This window comes from Monodon monoceros, unplaced genomic scaffold (assembly GCF_005190385.1).
Source record: "Monodon monoceros isolate NGI ecotype Baffin Bay Population unplaced genomic scaffold, NGI_Narwhal_1 Super_Scaffold_7, whole genome shotgun sequence".
Lineage (NCBI taxonomy): Eukaryota > Metazoa > Chordata > Mammalia > Artiodactyla > Monodontidae > Monodon > Monodon monoceros.
Window position 1 is genome coordinate 61699143 of NW_021703784.1, and position 4102 is coordinate 61703244.

The 4102-nt window shown below is 44.6% G+C and overlaps 1 non-coding gene across 1 annotated transcript; it reads right to left on the minus strand.

Moving 5' to 3' along the window:
* Nucleotides 1–2303: 2303 nt before the first annotated feature.
* On the minus strand, nucleotides 2304–2375 carry TRNAG-UCC. The gene has a single exon. It is a non-coding gene; the product is annotated as a tRNA-Gly (tRNA).
* Between the last annotated feature and the right edge of the window lie 1727 nt (nucleotides 2376–4102).

Here is a 4102-nt window from a genome sequence, read left to right on the forward strand (position 1 = left end):
GACAGCCCCCCTTACCCTCCCATCTGTACATTCTTGCCTTGGCCTCAGGTAGAGCCTCTGAAGAGAAGATAGGGCCAAGGCTGGACTCCAAGCTAACATTAGATTAATTGCCCTCCTTCACCTGCTGACCTCCCTCGGGGCCCAGCTAATGCAGCACCTCTTCTAAGAGTCCACAACTGGGGACTCCTAGAGCCCTCTGCATCTCACCACACAGGGTCTTGATACCACCACTCAGTTTCCCTCCCCCAAAGCAGTCAATGTCAGCAATGCCTTGTTTATCCTTTCAGAGACAGTCCATATCTGTACTAACAGGGCTGACCCCACCCAGCGAGACCCTGCCCACTCCCAGCTCACAGCATAGCATTCAAGAAAGGTCAGCTGGTGAACCCAGAGGTTCTCAAAACCCTTCCTCTCCAATGCTCAGTGAAGAGTTCACCATGTGCAAACTGAAATGAATCCCACTGATCATACAGAAAAACATAAGCTTCACAGTATGGGCTTTCTTAAGACAAGAAACACAAATACAGCTGGGTAGAGTGACACACCCACAGCCATCTCTGGTAGTCAGCTCTCTCTGCACACTGATCCTTGTCCTGCTGTCCCACCAGCCCCCAATACCTCATTCATAACCAGTATCAGGCTCCTCATGTCTCTCAACCACACAAGCTCCCTAGATCAGTTGAAAATCAGACATCACCTTCAGCCACCATAACACACAGCAACAAAGAAGCCCCAAAGAAGAGTCAGCAATCAAGCAGCACCTGCTGCCCCATGGCCTGGGGAAGTATAAAGTTGAGCAACAGGAAGAGCAAATTGCTGATAATGTTCACATGTGATGCAACTTTCCCAAAAGTTGTGCATGAGCATGTGCATGTGTTTATCTATATACATGTCTGTTTATTTGTATGTGAATGAACATTTGTATAGAGTCGATAATGTATATGTAGGCACTCACATATATTAGATGTGTGTCTGTGTACTTGCATGTGTAAACAATTGTGTTGTGGGTAGTGTGTGTATGTTTGTGTGTGTTGTATGTATCTGAGGAGGCTGAGACAGGGCAGAGTTGATAGACCAGATAAGCAATGGGGTACCTTTGGCTCTTGCCAAACCTAGGAGTGACTCACTGGCGGTCCCTCTGTCCCCTCCTCCCTTCTATCCTCCTGGGTTGAGAGCATTTTGAGAGTCTGGGTGGATGGCCTTATATGTGTTGTATCCGGCCCTCTCCCTTAGACTGTGAACACAGACCCTTGCTATTCCCATCAACTTGAGAGCAAGAGCTTTCTGGGAAAGGCCAGATGGTCTCCTGAGGGGAAGTGAAAGGCCCTTGGACCAGATCCCAAAAGGAAGATATATTTAACTGTGGCTGGGCTCTCAAAGGTTTTTGGAGGAGTGATGGAATTGTTATATATCTTAATTGTGATGGTGGTTCCATAATTGTATATGTTTGTCAAAACTTACAGAATTGTACACTAGGAAGAGTGACTCCTAGGACTTCCCTGGTGGCGCAATGGTTAAGAATCCGCCTGCCAATGCAGGGGACATGGGTTCGAGCCCTGGTCTGGGAGGATCCCACATGCTATGGAGCAATTAAACCCACACGCCGCAGCTACAGAGCCTGCGCTCTAGAGCCCGTGAGCTACAACTACTGAGCCCAAATGCCACAGCTACTGAAACCCATGTGCCTAGAGCCCGTGCTCTACAACAAGAGAAGCCACCGCAATGAGAAGTCCGCGCATCGCAACGAAGAGTAGCCCCTGCGCACCGCAACTAGAGAAAGTATTCGCGCAGCAGTGAAGACCCAACACAGCCAAAAATAAATAAATAAATAACTTTAGTTTTTAAAAAAAGAGTGAATTCTTCTGTAAATGATACCTTAATAAAAAATATGGAAAAGTCTGTACAATTGACAATTGAATGTTAGTATTTTTTTCAGCTGACTATAAATAAAAACATAGTGTCACACTATCAGTTTTCTAGGTTATATCAATTTGCCTTTAGTATGATAGGCAAAAAACGTAAGAATAATTACATATAGAAAAATTAAGAATATTTAATTACTGAAATGATTAAATTTATAGTAATGAATTGACAGAATTAAAACAGCACAAGACTTTTAACACATCAAGAATTAACTATAATAAAAATAAACTGAATTTCTAAAAAAGTTCAGAGCATTATGTCCTAGTTTATATTTGGGGAACACCTTGTCTTTATTCATACATAGGGAGATGTTCTCTTTTTTTTTTAATGTTGTTTTTTTTTTCTTTTTTAGCTGCGCCTTGCGGTTTGCAGGGTATTAGTTCCCCAACCGGGGATTGAACCCAGGCCCTGGCAGTGGAAGTGCCAAGTCCTAACCACTGGACCACCAGGGAATTCCCAAGAAGTTCTTTTAAGAGTACAGTTTAAAAAAAAAAAAAAAGAGTACAGTTTAATGTACTCTGTGGGCAAGGAAGAGATATTACTGGGTTGCTGGTAACTGTAGAGCTTGCAAAAGAATTATTAATGATTGTTATTAAATGCGGTATACTCACAATATATGTGAAATGGTTTGGGTTTTTTCTGAGTCTGAATAAAAGTTCATGAAATTTCAAGACAAGGAGGAGAAGGAAGAAAGAAGCAGATGCCACTCCTAGGGACTGTAAAGGAGCCTGGCTCAGGAGCCAGGAAACCCGAGTTAAAATCCTAACTCTGCAATGCACTCAGATGATGTGACCTTGGTAGGTCCCTCATTCTCTCAAGTCTTCCGCTTACTCAGTTCTACAGAGAAGGCCTTGGCCCTGAGTACAGTTTCCAATAGCTGCATCATTGAGAGTTCTTTTACTGCTTTCCCACCTCAGGGACCCTATAATTAGAAAGACATCCCTGGGGGACTTCCCTGGTGGTCCAGTGGTAAAAAATCCGCCTTACAATGCAGGGGACCCAGGTTCCATCCCTGGTCAGGGAACTAAGATCCCACATGCCGAAGGGCAACTACACCGCGCGCCACAAATACGGAGCTCACACGTCTCAACTAGAGAGCCTGTGTGCCACAACTAGAGGAGAAAAAACCCACACCCACACACCACAACTAGGGAAAAGCCCTCGTGCTGTAACGGAAGATCTCGAGTGCCTCAACGAAGATCCCGCGTGCCGCAACTAAGACCCGATGCAGCCAAAAATAAATTATAAAATAAATAAATAAGTAATAAATAAATATTAAAAGTGAGGAACTACTGGTTTTGATTCTCAACTGAACGCCTCTGAGGCTGTGATTCGGAGGTGTGCCTGGGCCACCCCTTGGCCTGCTGCCTCAACTCCCGTCTGCCGCCCACTAAGTTTGCTAAGCTCAGGTTGTAAGTTATCCCCATTTGTGCCTCTGACTCCTGGGGACCCTGAGGATAACAGGCAGGGCTGCCATTCACTATACAGACAGAGCATTGCCCCAGAGAGACCATTCATTGTGGTCACTATTCATTCACATAGTTATTACAACAGTTTTCCAACAGATGGCAGTAAAGTATCTTAAGAAAGAGGCATCTTTTTCTAGTTCACCCCAAATCACAGTATGAACTACCAGTGGGGCTGCATGTTCTCTGCATTGCCCAACATGGTGATGGTCAACAGCAAGACACAGGAAGTAGAACTGGGCCTCACAGAACTAGAAAGTCAAGTCAACATTAGTTGTTCTCTCTCTCCCCCCACCCCCCCCACCATGGCTTCTTTTAGTCTCTCTGCTCCTTCTTCTCCCTCACTTTCCATCCTCACTCCTCACTCATCTGTTTACAAATGTCTATACTGGATATATAATAATAGTTGGGGTCAACATTGATTCTTACCTCCTTCTATTACACCCAGGGCGACTTCCATGGGCTTTCTACCTATGCACAGGACTCTGTATTCAGAACTTGGTTTAATTCTGGGCTGTTGCGGCTTTAATTTTTTTTTTCTTTTGGTTGCCTGGAGGGGCTTGCCTTAATTCCCTGACAGGGATCCAACCGGGGCCCCAGAAGTAAGAGCACCAAGCCCTAACCACTGGACCACCAGAGAATTCCCTTAAAATTCTTAGTAACTTTATCTTTGAACTTGTGTTTTATAAGTGAAGTCTGATGGAATGAAGGAG